General features: G+C 39.7%; 1 protein-coding gene and 1 pseudogene across 1 annotated transcript in view; both read right to left on the reverse strand.

Annotated features, from left to right (window-relative positions):
- FYB1 (FYN binding protein 1) overlaps positions 1–20,071 on the reverse strand; it is a 179,025-nt gene that overhangs the window by 143,914 nt on the left and 15,040 nt on the right. The window lies entirely within an intron of this gene.
- On the reverse strand, positions 564–2,594 carry LOC103081787 (X-ray repair cross-complementing protein 6 pseudogene; annotated as a pseudogene).

The raw sequence follows: 20,071 nt of genomic DNA on the forward strand, positions 1-20,071 counted from the left end.
AAAGCTTTTTCTGCATCTATTGAGATGATCATATGGATTTTCTCCTTCAATTTGTTAATATGGTGTATCACATTGATTGATTTGCCTATATTGAAGAATCCTTGCATTTCTGGGATAAACCCCACTTGATCTATTAACTTTTAATTAATTAAAATTTAGGGACTTCCCTGGTAGTCCCTTAAATTTAGGCAGATTTAAGAATCTGCCTTCCAGTGCAGAGGAAGCGGTTCGATCCCTTGTTGAGGAACTAAGATCCCACATGCTCCAGGGCAACTAAGCCCATGCGCAGCAACTACTGAGCCCACACGCTGCAACGGAATATCCTGCGTGCTGCAACTAAGACCCAACACAGCCAAAAATTAATTAAATAAGTAAATATTAAAAAAAAATACTTAAATAGCCACATGTGGCTAGTGGCTACAGTATTGGACAGCCGCATTCTAGAGTACCAGGGCCACACACTCTACCTTTGTTTTCTAAACCTCTTAGCAACATGAATTCTAGGCAGGTAATGGGTGTTTTTGTTTTTGTTTTTGTTTTTAATAGTACAAAGTTAGGGCTCTTTATTCAGACAGTAGAGTAGGGCACAGCACAGTGAGACGGCAGTGCAGTCTCCATGGCAACCGAAAGTCATAAACAAAGTCCTTGGTTTCTGTCAGGCCGACCCTTCCTGGCTCAGGAGAAACATGTTTTAACTTGATAAAAACAAAGCCAGGCAGCCTGGCTACAATGTGGAAGGGTAACTGGCTGTATGGTCTCTGGTCAGGCCTTCTGAAGTGCTTGGTGAGAGCATCCAGCAGCTCCTGCTTCTTCATTCCACTCTTCAGTCTGTACACCCTGCAGGCTTCCTTCAGTGTGGGCACAGTGAGCTTACCCAGTGTGCCCTTGCTGGTGTGGGCCTTCAGCTCCTCTTCAGATAACTCCACCTTGGGCCTTTTGCTTCCAGAACTTTCATCATCTTGTTTTCGCTTGGGAACTTTTTCCTCAGGATTGTAATCTGGTGGGTAGACAAGTTCCTTAAACTCATCGACCAGGGAGCCCAGTCTTTTGTCCATTACTTCAACCTTGGGCAGTGTCAGATCCATGCCTTGTTCAGGCTCCATCAAATCCAAAGCCAAGGCCTCCATGTTCCTAAAGTGCTGCTGCAGCACTGGGTTCTCAAAGCTGTCACTTCTGTACTTGAAGTGGAGCTTCTGAACAATAGCCTTCATCTTGTCTACCTGCTCTGGGTTTGCCATGACTTTTTCAGTAAAGGGCACCTTCCGTTTGTCATCAGCACAGGGCAAGAAGATGAGCTGGAAGCCTGGGGGAGTCACCTGAATTTTCTGGTCATCCAGCTCCTCTTTCTGTGGCATCAAGGCCACAAAACAAGGGGGGATATTCTGGCAGGGTGTGTATCTGCACACTGCCATGACCTCCTTCTTCAGACACTTGGTGAGTAGAGCACTGAATAGGGTTGAGCTCCCATTTATCAGGGACTCCTCGGGGTACATGAACAGGGAGGGCCTGAGGTAATGGTGCTTCTTCAGCATTATCAAGGTCTTGAAACGGATGAGAATCAAACCTGGTTCATCAAACCGTTTCAGTTCTTCTGTTTCCTCTTTCTCTAATACAATCTGACGACTCCCATAGGTCTGGGACCTCTTGGTGTTGCTAGGCAAAAGTAAACTGTCTGTATTTATTAAATAAATGTTAATGTCCGGGTCTTGGTTTTCACTGGTTCATTTGTTTCCTGATAAAGCCTCACTGGAGAAGGTTTGAGAGCCTTCTGGACCATATTATAATTGCCAACCGTAAGCGCTACATCTTCGTTGAGCTGAAGCTTCAACCTGTAGAGCACATGCTTCCTGGCCTCCTTGGAGCGAACCTTCCTCAACAGGTATTTGAGCTTGCTCAACTCCTCAAAGTGAACCCCTGTGTCCTCATCCTCTGCTATGCTGATAATATCTCTGTAGAACAAGGATATGTCAAAGCCCCCACGTTTCTTTAGGTGCAACAAGTCAAGGAATATACCTGTGTCACAGAGATCTCCAGCTCTGGCCTGGCTGGCTTTGGCACTGTCATTGCCATGGGGGTCATCTTCATTGGTGAAAAGCATGATCCTCTTATGGCTAATCTTGAACTGGACCTCGCTAAAGAGGTTGGCATAGACCCACAGCACTTCACTTAGGGAGTAGTCAGATCCATGGCCAACTAGGTCTTGGAAATGTCTCTTCCCCTCCTGCCCCTTAAAGTGGTCAAGCTCTAGCAATCGTTTAGCACCTGGATTACCCAATTCCTGCAATATGTAAATATTTTTGAAATTCACTGAATTTTTGTCCTTATTGGTACCATAGAACACCACTGCCAAGAGATCTCGATCACTGCTTATGATCTTATTGGTGTATACACTCCGGATATACTGGATGCTCATGTCAAAAGGAGTCAACTCATCTTCATCCTGAGTTTCAAACATGGCCTCGGAAGCATCAATCGAAAAAAATCAAACTATGTCTTCCGGAATATTTATAATCTCCACCTGCTTCAAGGCCCTCCTCCTGATCTTATTCTTCCTCGTCACCCTGATTTTTGTAATAAGACTCCCACCCTGACATGTTGGTTACTTGAGCGCAATGAAGAGATCAATTTGGGCAGAGGTAACGGGGTTTTAAAAGATACTTTTACATTAAATTATATTAGTCATATTGTTATTAAGGCCCAAATCTGGGTTAATGAGAAGATTAACTCACTACTTACTTTGCTCTGAAATTTTGAACCTTCATTTTAAGAGTTGTTAATGTATCAAGACAATGTTTGTTCAAGCTCAATAAAGTGCATTGAGGAGGGAAGGGTCCTAGATAAGAAGTTGGAGGGCCGGGACTGGGTCTTAGACCCCCGTCTGCTTCTGACTGGATGTGTACTTCACCTCTGGCCTCAGTTTCTTCATTAGTGAAAGAAGGAGGAGGGAAGGAGAGAAGAAAGGAAGCGAGAGAGAGAGGGAGGGAAATAGGAAGGAAGAAAAGAAGAAGAAAGAAAGCAGTTGGACTAGATAAATGATTTCAAAATTTCCCTCCAGCTTCCTGCTTTGTGTATTTCAAAGTATGTTATCAGGTGAATAAACATTTAAAATTGTTAAAAAAAAAAAAAAAAGAACACGTTTGGAAATAATCACTAGAAGATTTATGGGACTAGATCTCTCATTTACAGTGACCAACTTTCTTGGAAAATCTGCCAGACAGCCTGGACTATCATAGGCTAAAGAAGGCATTGGAGCTTTTTGATATTATAATAATCTATGAACTGAAAAATTAAGGTATGAAACAACTGGCAAAAGAGTAAAAGCAAATGCAGAAAATAAAGGCCATTAATGTAAATTCAATTTCTTGGGGATAGTGTGATGTAACACATGTGGGCCAAAGGAACTATAATGCTTTGGCAAAAATTCAGAAATTGAGATGTATCCATAGAGATGTAGCAACACCTAAGACTTATACGGGATCCAGGTTTTGCAGTCATAGGTTCTCAGTACAGTTGGACAAATGAAGACAAAAATGCAGATGGCTACATAAAAATGCAAGAATCAGAGAATAAGAAAGAATGATCAAAGAATTATCATATGATAGCAAATTTTTAATTGCCAAATGAGAAGTTTGGAAAGAAACATCTTGAGTTCGGAGTAAGCTAAGTTTACATTGGACAAAGGCAGTAGAAAGCGTGTGTTGTTTGAAGTTACTCTGAGATTTGAAGTCTTAGCTCTTCACTACTTAAATCAATTTTTCTTGTTGGCCAAGTTACTTAACCTGGGTTTCAACTTTCTTATCTATAAAATCGGAATAACATTAGCTAACAGGAAAGATTGCTGTGAACGTTGGCACGGGGCCTAACACCTAATAGGTTCTCAAGACTACAAGACTACTCAAGTAGTTATGGCTACTCACTACTACCACCAGGATCTTCTGGAAGCAGAACAAATAAAAGAAATGTGATTCTGTTGGTGATAGGCAGTGAATAAGTGAATTTAACTTGAATAGAGATTGTTGGAAGAAGTAGTAGGAGATAAGTTTAACAGGTAAGATGGGCCTAAATAATTTCTTTTCCTTGAAATCTTGACAAAAGAATTGAGGTTTTACTGTCATTGGTAACGGGAGACAATTGTAGACTCATGCTAAAAGCAGTGGGTAAGTAGATTCATCAATGGCGCCACCAAAGATAAACTTGGGAAAAGGCAAGGAAAGCAGTTAGGTGGATGTTACAATAATCCCAGTATGAGATAATGACCTTGACTAAGATGGTAGCTGCAGAAATGGAAATAAAAGGGCAAATATGAGATATTTTAAGAAAATATGGACTAAATTTGAACTTCCCAGCTGTGTGCCCAGGTGTTACAGGTCAGTTGAGATACTGATCCGCAAAGGCCTTGGGGGCTGTGGGGGACCCCTTACCCACCATCAGGCAATAAATTCCAGACACAAGTAGTTTTTTTTTGTTTACCCAGCCAGTCTCATATTGTCATTTCCTGTGCAGGACACGAAAAATTCTGAACTAAAGTGCTTAATGCCAGTCTGGATATAAGGAAAGAAGGGAAGAAAGAATTATAATGACCACAACACTTTCATTCTTCAAGACAAGATGGAGAGGTGTGGATGGAAATGGCATAGGTAGGGAAGGAAACTAGTTTAGAGAATTTTGTTTTGGGTATTTCAGGGGCTCTGCATGTGAAATAGTTGTGTGAATAGGTCGTTGGAAAAACAGGGTTAGAACAAAGATGAGACAAATCTTAGAGATAGAGATTATTTGCAATTGTACTTGATGCCACTTAACTGATAGTGGAATACAGTCAACTATATTTGGTTAAAACACTACTCATAGGATGTGAATTAATGGTTTGCAATCAGCCTGCTCTATCTCCTTTGTCTTTAGGTCTGTTCTATTAATTATTTTAATCTTCATTGTAGATAAAGATATGGAAGCATTCTGATATTTACAAATCATACAAATATGGGAGAAGTAGCTAAAACATTGGCTGATATAATCAAGATTCAGAATGATTCATTGACCCTAATCTAAGAAGATAAAAATAAAGTAAGTGTACCCAACGATGCAAATGCACTTGATGCCACTTAACTGTAATATATACTGGGTTGGCCAAAATGTTCGTTCGGGTTTTTCCATATATATATATATATATATATATATATATATATATTCTGTGTGTATATATAAACACACACACTCACGCACACACTATATATGTTTATAAAATTACTGTGGGTGTAGGTTTTAAGGAAGCCTGAGAAGAAAAAGAGAACGCTTTACCCTTTGCTAAGTAAACTTTTAATTTCTTTCTTTGGGTCTCTCTTAAATAAGTCTAACTTGACAAAGATCACAATATTTAATTAAGCCAAGATCCATTTGTTTGCATCACTACTGTGGGACCATCTACCTGCCTCCTGAGGAAGGGGCAATAAAGAGCAGCTATTGTGTGAGGAGAAAGCTGGATGAGACAATGCAGTCTCTGTAGTCAGACACGGAACCCTTACCAGGATGCAGGGAGAGAAAAAGGAGCTCTCAAGCCCTCTAAGTATCTGTGTATAATTTCTTCAACAGCCCCCAACAAATCAGCAGAAAGTGTGTCTAGTGGCTTCTCCAGGATAATTAAACAAACAAAAATGAAGTAACACAGTTGAGAAAGTTTTACTAATCCCATAGGAAAGGTGAGAGGGTATCAGAATGGAGCTTTAAGTTTTGTTTACTTCTTGCCTCCAACAGGTAGGCTTTCAAACCACTTCCCCTCTAACACTGTTGTGTGTCAGATAACGCTGAAGATTTCTGCACATGCCAATGTGTCTTGTTGGTCAATCCAGCTTGTTTATGGAGGCTTGGGCATAAGTGGAGCTACTCTAAAGGAAGTGTCACCACCCCAGGGTGTCCCAGACTTGATTCGGGGACATGGGCAAAGTAGAAGGGGACATGAGCTTCAGTTCCACTCCTGGGCTTTGGAGCTACGTGTTCTCAGCTCAGTGTATTCCCGCCAATTTCCCATTTATTTCCACATCCTTCTCTTCCACTTCCCCTTTACTCTTGTTCCTCAAAACCTAGAGTGATAGAGAGGTGGTAAAAAGGATGGGAAATGAGGTCCAGCTTGGGAGTGGCGGAGGGTTTCCACCTTATTTCCTTTTTTCTCTCATTTCTAGGGGTGGCTCTGCGCAGGCAAAGGAACAGGTATGGTTGAGTTGATTGTGTTCTGCACAACCCTAGGGGGCGCCATTCACAGTGTGGCATACAGTGAGGAAAACTTCCCAGTGAGAAACCTACCTTATTTGAAAAGCAGGTGCTTTGGAAAAGAGCCTTACCATTTTGGCTCATCTGATTTTTTTCCTGCTACATTTAATTACTGGAGGGCACCTATTTATAACCATGTTCAGAGAATTTGTTATTTAAAGTACAATTCTCCTGTAAATTTACATTAAAGCCCAAAAGGAAGTTTTATCAGGCCAAGAATTTTGCATTATGTTTCCTCTTGGGAACATTATGTTCCCTCCCTCACTTTTTCAGTCATCCTGAGGGTATATGCTGCTGAGATCTTTCAGGACTCTTACATGCTGTTTCACAATCCAGAAACTGTTAATCACTTCACTGTTGGTTTTTCTTTCCCCCCTCTGGTTCAAATAATCCCAAGTCTCTTAGGTTGTCCCAGAGTTTTTCTTTTCAGTCTATTTCAACAATTTTCTTAAAGCTGTCAAATGCTGGAACCCAGAGTTAATTTCTTAAGAATTCATTTTTAAAAAGTGTATGTGTGTGCATGAATTGGGGGAGGGGGTGCTTTCATTTTGTACAGGAATATTTTCCCAACTCAAAATGAGACATATGTCATAATAACTATAAATCTTTGCACTAAACAAGTTGTTAGTAATTATTTGTCAATGTTTGTGGGGTGTGTGTGTGTGTCTTTGGGAGAGTGAGGTGGAGGAGATGGAGAACATGATTTATCAGGTTTCTCTGAGAGAGAAGCAAGAATAAGATGACGGTTAGTTAGGTGGTTAGTCCTGTGAATTTTTTTTGCGGTACGCGGGCCTCTCACTGTCGTGGCCTCTCCCGTTGCGGAGCACAGGCTCCGGACGCGCAGGCTCAGCGGCCATGGCTCACGGGCCCAGCCGCTCCGCGGCATGTGGGATCCTCCCGGACCGGGGCACGAACCCGTCCGTGTTCCCTGCATCGGCAGGCAGACTCTCAACCACTGCACCACCAGGGAAGCCCAGTCCTGTGAATTTTTGAATGAGTTCTAGCTGAGAATTCACTATGGTCTCACATGACCCAACAGCCCCTTAGACAAGAGATGGCAGAGCAGGGAGTCGCACTTAGGGACACCTGAGAGAAGAGGCTTCCTGGATTGGGATGTCCCAGCAGGATGAGGACGGACAGGCTTTTGTACAGCTTGGCAAGCAGAGTTAGTAGCTACTAGAGGATGCTTCTTCAAAGAAGACTGCATGTAAGACTTGGAGGGGGCCGTTTCGTTTAATTCTACTAGAAGAATTCTAATTTCTTCTTTAGAAATAGAGACGCAGACATAGAGAACAAACATATGGATACCAAGGGGGAAAGTGAGGGGGTGGGATGAATTGGGAGATTGGGATTTACACATATACACTACTGATACTATGTATAAAGTAGCTAACTAATGAAAACCTACTATATAGCTCAGGGAACTCTACTCAGTGCTCTGTGCTGACCTAAATGGGAAGGAAATCCAAAAAAGAGGGGATGTACATATACATATAGCTGATTCACTTTGCTGTACAGTAGAAACTAATACGACATTGTAAAGCAACTGTACTCCAATAAAAATTAATAATAAAAAAAGACCAGTGAGCAAAAATAAACTTACAGACCTGAAAAAAAAAAAAAAAAAAAAAAATTCACAGCAACTCTGTGTGCCAAAGGATAAAGAAAAAGATTTTTTTCCCCTCTGTTTTGTTTTGTCCATGCCTAATAAAAAAAAAAAAAAAGAAGAAATTTCACAGCAACTCTGTGTGCCAAAGGATAAAGAAAAAGATTTTTTTCCCCTCTGTTTTGTTTTGTCCATGCCTAATATAGAGAGAAAAAGTAAAGCAGTGTACCTCTGTTTGGGGTGGACAGGTGGCCCAGAGGATAAAAATGAGAAAACCCTAAATTAGAGAATGAAGCTTAGAGGCAAATGGAAAGGGACTCCTGGGGCTAAGAAAGACCCTAACCTCAGAAGTGTTCTACAGGTTCATCACGTGTCTCCTAAATCATGAAATTGTCATTTTTATTTATTTCTTTTTCTTATTCTTTTCTTTTCTTTTTTTTTTTTTTGGCTGTGCTGCATGACTTGTGGGGTCTTAGTTCCCCGACCAGGGATTGAACCCGGGCCATTGGCAGTGAAAGTACAGAGTCCTGACCACTGGACCTCCAGGGAATTCCCTGAAATTGTAATTTTTAAAGCCCAAGTGTAAGAATTATCTTTTCCCTTGTATGATAACCAATAAATGCACGGGCATATATTACATAATAAACATAATTGTATGATAACAAATCAGCCTGGGTCTATTGCCTGCCAATTTCATTTTTATCATAATGATAACTACAAATGTTTATCCTAACCCTTCTGAGCTCCTGTCACACAAGATATCATTTCCTCCCAGGAGAGCTCCAAGTTATACTGTCCACACACTCTTTTCACATGGTTCCTCTCTTATGTCACACAGGTAATTGTTCTGAGAGTTGAAAGTGACTTTAATAGTGAAAAAATAAAAATTGAAAGTCCACAGATATGGAAAAGTTTAGACAACATGTAGTATATTGAGAAAAGGGAATATTATCTGGCTATTAAAAAGGTTTAGACAACATGTAGTATATTGAGATAAGGGAATATTATCCGGCTATAGGGACTTCCCTGGTGGTCCAGTGGTTAAGACTTCGCCTTCCAACGCAGGGGGTGTGGGTTCGATCCTTGGCCTGGGAGCTAAGATTCCACATGCCTTGAGGCCAAAAAACCAAAACATGAAACAGAAGCAATATTGTAACAAATTCAATAAAGACTTTAAAAATGGTCCACATCAAAAAAAAAATCTTAAAAAAAAAAAGGTGCTATAGATCCATATGAACTGAAGGGAAAAGATGGTCATATGACAGTCATGTGACAAGGAGCAAGATGGAGACAGCATCATCCCATTCAAGGCAGAATAACACAGAGCTTTAGAGCCTGGACCTTGGAGCAAGACGGCCTGGGTTTCAGCATTAGCTGTGGGAGCTTGGCCAAGTTACTTCTCTGTGTCTCAATTTCCTCATCTGAAAATGGGAATAATGATGACAAGAGTACCGTCAAAGAATTGTGTGAATATAGGACGATGCTACACACTCAAAGGAAGTCTTAAAGTTTAAATACTCCCCAAAAAGATGCCTGTCAAAAATGGTCACTTTCCTGTCTAATGGATTATAGTTCTCAGATATTAGTTTTTGAAATATTTAGAAGATTTTATATTTTGCATATTTTTATTTGGCCCTGCACAACTGATAATATTTTCCATCATTACATAGCATATGCATGAAAAATTGATCCCCACATAATTTTGACACATGATAAAATCTTTAGTTTGTATTTACAAATGGAGTCCAATATTCTGTTTGCCTTAAGTCCTTATTCCAAGATGTTTAGTTGTAAAAAGGATAAATATTTATAGTTTTAGCTCAGCTCAATAAACTGAGTTTATGTCTCTAGGTTAGTACCCCAAATGGTAAGAACTATGATTTAAAAAGAAAAATCTCCCCAAATAAAAAAATAGAAATATCACTTTTATAAAGTGTCATTTACATTGGACATTTCTTACCCTAGAAGTATACTTATAGGCATTTTTCTTTATGTGTCAACTGTGACATTTCACCATCTTTTAATATATTACATGAGGGAAATAAACATCTTCATGGCTAATTTTAGCAAACTTCATTTGCCAAACATTTGTTGGGCATCTAGTATATGCCAAGATCATACTGTGCTTTTAGTAAAGTTTGTACTTATATATATTTGACAGTTTGATCCATTGGCAATATTTCCTTTACTAAGCTCTGGGTGTACTTTCCTGTATTTTATCAGAGAGCCTGTTTTCCCTCTTCTGAGGTTTTGGGAATTTGGTCTAGCAACTTAGAAGAAGTCAAAGCAAACCTCTTTGGTAGCTCCTGTGTAATAGGGGGGAAAGTATTCCTATTTAAGGGGGTCCCTACTCTGTGGCCACTCTCTGGGTGGGTCAGGAGTCAGGTGGAAACATTCTACAATAATCCATTTTCTAAAACTCAAAGCCTCCTATTCAAATTCACTGATAATATTTGGTTCTTTCTTCCATATCCCCCAAGAAATCCCAGCTGTTTCTGAGCATTGTTTAGAAAGTACACTATTGATTTTTTAAATAAGAATTTTGAACCCCTCAAAACCATTTTGAAGGGAATCAAAAGCTTTCTAATTTTAAACCAAGGTTGTGAAAGCATTTGCATTTGAGGTTTGAAGCATTTTAAGTAAGACAAAATAGCAAACATTCCACGAGTGCCTATTCTGTGGTAGGCTCAGTACTAAAGGCTCCTGGAGTATTGGCTCATTTGATATGCATTGGCACCCACAGGGTGGAGGTTATCATTGCCCCCATTTTACAGAGAGGGAAACTGGGCCACTGAAAGTGAAGCAGTTTGCCCAAGGAGAAGCAGGAAGCAGAGAGTAGAACTTGGATTTGTACACAGACTGTCTGGCTCTGGAGACTGTTCACAACCACTGCTAATCCATGAGACAGATGATCTCCAGGAGTGTGTATGGGCAACACTGACTACTTGGTAGGAGGATGAAAACAGAAGTGATCTGATACACAAACTGCACCCTCATCATTTATCATTTTATCCTTTTTCTCTACATTCCTGATCCTACAGGGATAAAATACTAGAGTATAAATATGATATTAGAGCCTTAAAAACCACTTGAAATGGATTAAAATTATCTGATTTTAAACCTGAACAATTGAAAACATGTCAGCGTTGAGAAAGTGTAAAGCATTTTGAAGTAATTTAGCTTAAAGCATTCTTAATTCTACACAGGCAGAAAGGAGCTCCTAAAATTATCAGTATTTAAGTTGGAACCTCAAAAAGGAAGTGTGTGGAAGCTTTGCTTTGATACTCTGAATGCTGAGAACATGTGTAGTTGTAGATTCTTGGCTGACTTTGAAAGCTGACTGGGCTACATTCTCCAACATTCTCAGAACTGGTATTGACATCTTTTGGCTCTTCTGGACTGTTGATTGTTGTCATTTGTGTCACATGCACAACTCAACACACTGGGCTCATGTCGGTAGAAAACTCAAACTCTAGAGTCTCCTGTCATCCTTAGTTTAGATAATGTTAAAAGTTGCTACAGGGGCTTCCCTGGTGGCGCAGTGGTTGAGAATCTGCCTGCTAATGCAGGGAACATGGGTTCGAGCCCTGGTCTGGGAAGATCCCACATGCCACGGAGCAACTGGGCCCGTGAGCCACAACTACTGAGCCTGCGCGTCTGGAGCCTGTGCTCCGCAACAAGAGAGGCCGCGAGAGTGAGAGGCCCGTGCACCGCGATGAAGAGTGGCCCCCGCTTGCCACAACTTGAGAAAGCCCTCGCACAGAAATGAAGACCCAACACAGCCATAAATAAATAAAGCAAACTGTCAACAAGTAAAAATAAACACAATTATAAAAAAAAAAAAAAAGTTGCTACGACTAAATAAAAAACAAATTAGCGATAGTAGTTAAGGGGTCACATAAGCCACAAATAACCAGTGTGTTCTCAAAAAAGGCCGAATGAACACATGTCATAGAGGTCAAACAAGTAGGTTGGCGGAACGGTCATGGATTCCTCATTACTACTTTTAGAAGAATGTGGCATTTCTGACTCTAAGTCTGAACGATGCTATTATGAAAGTGAACTTTAAAATGTGTGAACAAAATCAGGTTGCTGAGGGGATTGTTATCAGTTATTTTTCCCAGACAGAAGTCAACATCTTATGGTGGGGGAGGGGGAGAGGGGGAGAGGGGTTACTAGGATATTTTAGCACTTGCACAAGCAGCCATTCTTCATCTGTCAAAGAACTGTAAGTGAAGAAAAGAGACTGACATGTTGAGAAAGAAGCTTGAATGTGGAATTTATCTATTTGACCAATATTAATTAAGCTTCTGGCACAAACTGGCCACTGGATTAGGGGCTTTTTAAGCAGACAGAGACAAGTTGGGCCAGGATCTGCATTCGGGGACTGCTATTCTGGTTGGGGGAGATAGATCAGAGTCAAAAAAAAAGTTTTCCTGGTCATATGATGCCTCAGTGAGGGCACAGAACAAATACCCAGGCCTTTGTGAAGAGACCAGGGATTAGGAGTCAGAAAAGCCTCCTTAGAAGAGGTAAACCTTAAGTTCACTGTTGAAATGTGTCTCCCAGATGGACAGGGTATTCTAAGTATTTTAAATATTCCTGTTAGAGTGAACAAAGGTATGGTTGGAGACACAGTCTAGAATAACACCGTCCAATGTAGTAGCCGCTAGTCACACGTAGCTTTGCTTAAACTTATGTTGATTACAGCAAAATACAATTTAACATTTAGTTCTTTGGTTTCCCTAGCCACATTTTAAGCTCTCAACAGGCACACGTGGCTAGTGGCCATTGCACTGGACAGCGCAGGCACACAACATCTCCATCACCACAGAAATTTCTACTGTTCAGGGCTGGTAAACTGCAAGCAGACAAGCACTGCTAGAGGGTCAGTTTTAAGGGGTGTGTGGCAAGAGCTAAGCCTGGGGGTAGAGGTTGCAGCCAAAGGATGGAGGTCTCACATGTCATACCACAGAGTTCAGACTTTACCCACTGGGCTCGGCATTAGTAAAATTTTCTGTAAAGATTATAAATATTTTTGGCTCTCAGAACCACATAATATTTGCTGAAACTATGCAACTCTAGTGTTGTAGCATGAGATCAACCACAGACAATATATAAATGAACAAGTGTGACTGTGTTCCAATAACATTTTATTTGTAAAAACTGACAATGGGCTGTATTCAGCCCACAGACCACAGTTTGCTGACTCCTGCACTAGGCCATCAGGAACCCCCTGAAGGGTTTGAAGCCAGAAAGTTGCATAATTAGATGTGCGCTTTAGAAAGACCATTCTAGTAGCAGAATAAGGATGGATTTAAGGAGTGTGAGATGCAAGATTGTTAATAGTCCAGTCAAAGAGGATAGGGGCCTGATTTCTGAATGCAGCCTATTGAATACACCTGGAAAGAAGGGAATGTGTATGCGCTTTTAAGTTAGGTGGTGGGGCACTGGTGGCAATGGAGATTAAACGACATAGAAGTACAAGGCTCAGGTGACTGGGTAGGTGGTGGCTGTATCATCTTGGCTGCACCAAGTTATACAATATAGGAAGAACAGATTTGGAAAAGTGTGATGATTTCAGTTTGGGTCAGGTGGCATTTGAGATGCCACACATGTGAGTCATTAGCAGAGGGTAGTAGCTGAAGCCTTGAGAGTGACAGAAAATACCCAGAGAGGGCGGGCAGAGGGAGAGGGAGGCAAATGATGGTGCTTTGAGTGTTACCAAAATGGAAGACATTTGGTAACAAGAAGGAATTGTTACAGGCACAGGGAGCAAAACCAGGGAAGGATGGCATTGCAGAAATCAAGGGAAGATTTTCAAGTGCTATTGAGAAGATTAAGAAGATTCCATTATGTTTGGCAATTAGGAGTCATTTTTAGAATGTTTTCCTGAATAGATTTCATAAAAGGAAATAAGATATATCAGTGGAATGATAGCTATGACTTTTCATGTTCTTGGTTTGTGTGTGTGTGTGTGTGTGTGTGTGTGTTTTAAGCATTAGGATTCCTTAAAAGCAAGGAGAAGGTTAGGGTCCTTTGAATCTGCCCTTGTACATTGATATGGTCCAGCAATCACTCTATTTGTGGCTGGAAGGGCAGGTGAGATCTTGACTGGTCTTTCATGAGGTGATCTCTCTGCAAACTTCTTGGGAGAGCTTCATGCTTTGAGTGTCAGAAAGCAGCTAGATAGCCTCTTAAAATGAAATGTTTTCTGATTTTAGGGTATGTGAGAACAAAAATGGACTTCTTAAGACAAGGAACCCTCGAGTTTTATGTAAGAACCACGTTTGATATATATAAATGTTTTATCCTGAATCCACCTTAATAAAAAAAAAAACTAAATAATAACAGCTTTAAAATAGAATCATGTGATTTGGGAGTACTCCATTTCACAATTTAATGGTCAAAGGATTAGTCACCCCTTCAATGGAGGAGTTTCAAATGATTTATAGCCACCTCGAAGAGGTTTATATTAGGAAAATATTTTACATGCCTAGTGGATGAATATAACTCACTCAAACTTTGCATGATTTGCTATTTAAAATTTTGTCTTAAAATATGGAAAAACTGACGAAAACATGCTTGTGGTTTTCAAGAGTATTCCGTGAGAGAATACGAATTAGTATTTGGTCCTGAAGGAATTGCTTTAGTAGAGCATGAAGATCTAAGGAACACGCATTTCTGAACACTTTAAATGACTTTTACCTCTCTAAACCACAGCAAGGGAAAAGTGAAGTTGAATGACAATAACACAACAATAATAACAATAACAACAAAAATAAAAGAAGGACTTTCTTCATCACCAGTGACCAGTTGGCTCACTAGGTTGGATGGCGGAGATTAGCCCTATTAGATATCAGAATATATTATACAATAATAATTGAAACGGTATGACACTACAAAAATAAGATACAGATGGCTCAGAAGAGAGCCATAATATATGATAATCTAAAAATAACAAAAATAGGGAAACAATATGCAAATAGATATTATTTTAACTTCACAGTGAATTACTTCTGTAAGTCAAAATAAATTTCAAATAGACTGTAAAATTAAAAGGAGGGCTTCCCTGGTGGCGCAGTGGTTGAGAGTCCACCTGCCGATGCAGCGGACACGGGTTCGTGCCCCGGTCTGGGAAGATCCCACATGCCGCGGAGCGGCTGGGCCCGCGAGCCATGGCCTCTGAGCCTGCGCGTCCGGAGCCTGTGCTCCGCAACGGGAGAGGCCACAACAGTGAGAGGCCCGCGTACCGTGAAAAAAAAAAGAATGAATGGTCATATGATATGAGGGAAATAGTTATGACTGGATTATTTCTCTTTTCAAATTTCCTTTATTTTGCATAACAGACACAAAAAGAAAAAGAATCCATTGTGCACAGGAGAAGAGGCAAGGAAGCAGAAGTCAACCAACATAAATTCATTCTGATTTTTTCAGAAAACGTCAAAGCATATGTCTTAAGAGAAAGGCTCATAGCAACAATTTAGTACAGTTAACTAGTAATCTGATACTAACCTACTAACAGCCCCCTAGAGAAAGATAGACTCATTCTAACTTTATGAAACAGAACAGTAAGTTCCCATCATGCCCTACCTCTAGGCTATTCTAGTGCCATTTCTTTGTAGCCTAGAGAGTCAGCCAGGTGAAATGGTTTAAGCAGAGGCCCTGGAGCCAGCCTGGGTTTGGATTTTAGTTCTACCATTTACTTGCTGGTTGCGAATTGTTTAGCTTCCTTTGGTTTCCAGATCCATAAAATGGAGAAAAGTAGTATATCTCCCAGAGTTGTAAGAATTTAATGAACTGATATTTTAAAAACACAGCACAGTGTCTGGCATATAGGAAACACTTTGTAAGATGTTAGCTATTGTCACTATATTTCTTATTTCCTTAGTACAAAATTTGAAAAGTGATTCAAACCTCGATATAGCTCCAGACAGTGCTATGCTAAAAGGAGGAAGATAGAAACAATCCATTTTTCTAGTCCTAAAGAAATGTACACTTTTATTGCCAAGATTATCTAGCCTATTAATCTATTATTTGAGATTCCCTGAAAGGTTTTGATAGGAACAAGTAAGATGTTTCTATAAAATCAGGAAACCACTTAAAAATTTACAGTGCAAAAAAGTGAACTCATAGAAACTCCTTGAAGTAGACTTATTAAAGATAATTCTCAAATATGAGTAAAGAATATTTCTTTTTGCTCTTAAAGAATCAAAAATCTAGTTTTCTTTCCATGAAATAAAAATGTCGATAAAAAACTGCCAATACCCATCTAGGGAGCCTGAACCTTCCCTGCTCTGCAGAGACAATACCAATTACTCATTATGAACCTTTGGGAAATGTCAATGACAAAATCTAAGATAAAACTGCGTGAGCCGAGAGGTTGGCTTACAGTTTCTGAAATAAGAATTCTGTGTTATAATCTCTGTGTTTCCCATGATTTAGCAGAAATGGATTGGCATGGATATCCTCATTTCTGTCTCAAGTGAGAATTTTGTTTTAAGCTATGTAGTTACTAATTAAATCAAGAAGATAGTTACTTTAATCAGATTAGGCTCATGTAAAATTATGAGTCTGACAGCAAACATGTATTGGCGGCTTAAGGTATGCAAGATAGCATGGTAGGATGCAAAATAACTGGGGAGAAAATGCATTTGAATATTAGAGGTGCTTGATGAGAACTTCAAGGCATTGACAAGAGAAATGCTGAAGGCATGTCAAGTCAAGGGGGATTAAGAGTGGGGTAGTATAGTCTGAAGTCAGGGAGCCTGATTCCTCCAGCTCCATTTTTCTTTCTCAAGACTGCTTTGGCTATTCGGGGTCTTTTGTGTTTCCATACAAATTGTGAAATTTTTTGTTCTAGTTCTGTGAAAAATGCCAGTGGTAGTTTGATAGGGATTGCATTGAATCTGTAGATTGCTTTGGGTAGTAGAGTCATTTTCACAATGTTGATTCTTCCAATCCAAGAACATGGTATATCTCTCCATCTATTTGTATCATCTTTCATTTCTTTCATCAGTGTCTTATACTTTTCTGCATACAGGTCTTTTGTCTCCTTAGGTAGGTTTATTCCTAGATATTTTATTCTTTTTGTTGCAATGGTAAATGGGAGTGTTTTCTTGATTTCACTTTCAGATTTTTCATCATTAGTGTATAGGAATGCCAGAGATTTCTGTGCATTAATTTTGTATCCTGCTACTTTACCAAATTCATTGATTAGCTCTAGTAGTTTTCTGGTAGCATCTTTAGGATTCTCTATGTATAGTATCATGTCATCTGCAAACAGTGACAGCTTTACTTCTTCTTTTCCGATTTGGATTCCTTTTATTTCCTTTTCTTCTCTGATTGCTGTGGCTAAAACTTCCAAAACTATGTTGAATAAGAGTGGTGAGAGTGGGCAACCTTGTCTTGTTCCTGACCTTAGTGGAAATGCTTTCAGTTTTTCGCCATTGAGGATGATGTTGGCTGTGGGCTTGTCATATACGGCCTTTATTATATTGAGGAAAGTTCCCTCTACACCTACTTTCTGCAGGGTTTTTATCATAAATGGGTGTTGAATTTTGTCAAAAGCTTTCTCTGCATCTATTGAGATGATCATATGGTTTTTCTCCTTCAATTTGTTAATATGGTGACATATATGCACTACCAAACGTAAAACAGATACTAGTGGGAAGCAGCCACATAACATAGGGAGATCAGCTCGGTGGCTTGTGACCACCTAGAGGGGTGGGATAGGGAGGGTGGGAGGGAGAGAGATGCAAGAGGGAAGAGATATGGGAACATATGTATATGTATAACTGATTCACTTTGTTATAAAGCAGAAACTAACACACCATTGTAAAGCAATTATACTCCAATAAAGATGTTAAAAAAAGGAGTGGGGTAAGAGTGAAAGGTGGAAGCTTTCTCGAAGGAAGAAAATGGGAGCCATGCATTAAAGGAAGGGTCAGAGCTGGTTGGGCAGAGCTGAAAGTGGAGGGGTAGCACAAGTATAGCTACAAGAGGCACATATGGAAGATCTTAAACTCTCTGTAGTGATATGTCTAGAAAAATAATTACTAAAATTTTAACTGCCTTTTTTTTTCGGATAGTGAAATTTTTACTTTCTCTACATTTTCCTATATTTTTGGAAAATATTCATCATCATCATGCATCTCACTTTTATAAGAGGGGAAAACAATAAAGCTACATACTTTTAGAGGAAAAAACATTTTTTGCTGATCTCAGTGGATAAATGGAAGCTGTAAAAATAAATGCACTGATTAAGAATATAAAAAATGGAGTATTGTACTAAAATACCCAGCTCCCTTTGCCCAGTTTTTTGACCTTAAACTTTTTACCCCACTTTTTATTATGAAAAATTGCAAGCATATCCAAAAGTTGAAATTGGAATTGAAAGTGAATGCCAAAATACATCCCCCCTCCCCAGATTCTACAATTGTTTGCATTTTGCTATTCTTGCTTTTACTTTATATCCATTCATTTATCCATTCATCTTTGTTTTTTGATGCATTTCAAAGTGAGTTGCAGACATGTATACCCTGTTTGATACTAAATTTTATCCACCCACCAATTCCCTCTGCACACATACACTAGTCCAGACCCTTCCAGCAGGCTGTTATGCACTGAAATCTGATCTCATTTCCCATATCTAGACACAGCTTCCAATCCGAACACATCCCAAATCAGCTGACAACCCAGAAGGCAGTTTGCCAAACTTTACCCTGACTGTTTCTATATATCCAGAACTATGTAATTTATTCAAATCATAGGATATTAAAGCCAGAAAGGGAAACTATCTGCTCTGGGGTCAGCAACTCCAACCTTTCCAGGAACTAAGCAGGTAGTATAAAAAGTGGGTGTCTCCTGTTAGATAATCCAGTGGATCTGATAAGGCCTCCATGTGGGCAGGCGACAAGGAGCAGCAGAATGACCCAGGGAGTTGAGAAAACAGAATTAACACTGAGGCAAGTCTTCCAGCCTCAGCCTATGGTTCCAAGGGCCCGGCATTTTAACCACAGCTCCCTTTTTGCCTCCTCTGAGGGTCTAGGACACCTCTTAAAGGCACGTATTTGTTAGAATAACTGAAAGAGTACACTGTTAAGTAGAATCTTTCTTTAATTAAAAGTACTTATGGATGCGGTATTTATAGCCTCTCAGTTAAACACAGACCTTAATGGTGCAAACAGTAGCACAGATATTATAAATGCAATGATGTGATATATGTGTAGTTTTTGCACATTGCTTGCCCAAGAAGGCAATATTCCCCCACCTCTGGTGGATTGACTACCTGTCTGTAATGAACCCAAAGAAGAGAGAAACCAGTTTTCTCACTGATCAAAGGGTAGATGTAGCGTCATTTCTCAGAAATGTGCCTGCATATATATATATATATATTTTTTTTTTTCTTGGTGTGTGTGGCTTACAAATTAAATAGAAGGCATTACCGTGGGGAAGTGGGGAAGAATGGTGAGAAAAATGGGATGTAGAAGGGTCAAGATGTATAGAAACTATGTCTGGTTTTTCATGCCCATTAGCCACCTAGACATGGTTATTTGGCCTACTTTCTGGAACTTCCTCCCTCTCTCCTTGCCCTGCTTATCAAATTCAACCAGTGTTTTCTCAGGTTGGCTAACTTTTACATCTAATGAGAACTGAAACAATCTATTGATACCTTTCACATGTGCAGTAGCTACAGGTGGACATTGCTTAGAAATCAGAAGTTACAACAATTCTACCCTCACAGTCTTTTCTTTGTATGCTTGATAATTAACAAGAGATAGTTTGGAAACTCCCCCCTCCCCCACCCCCCTACCCCCACCGGGAAACTAATTTAAACAGTGTGTATCTCAGCCTTACTGAGAGGCTGGTATAGCTAGTTCTGCTATTAAAAAAAAAATTCCACCCAGGCCTGAAATGCTGTCTCATGCATTTGTGGGTACATGTGATAAAATTAGTTTCTTTTGGGTGAATGTTCTCTTGTGATAAAGTAAACTCAACTCCTTTTCTTCCAAAGTTATAATGAATAAAATTGCCAGTAGTTCTTTTGGACTATGCCCATACATTGACAAATCAAAATGTACTAATGTAAGTTAAACCTCCTAAATGTCTATTTATTAAAGGGTTTTTACAAGATTTCACATGAACTCTTTCAACTTAATGTCTGTCATAGATCAAATTCAGCAGATGTTTATTTCAACTCCA

The sequence above is a fragment of the Lipotes vexillifer genome, unplaced genomic scaffold, assembly GCF_000442215.2.
Source record: "Lipotes vexillifer unplaced genomic scaffold, Lipotes_vexillifer_v1.1 scaffold467, whole genome shotgun sequence".
NCBI classification, from domain to species: domain Eukaryota; kingdom Metazoa; phylum Chordata; class Mammalia; order Artiodactyla; family Lipotidae; genus Lipotes; species Lipotes vexillifer.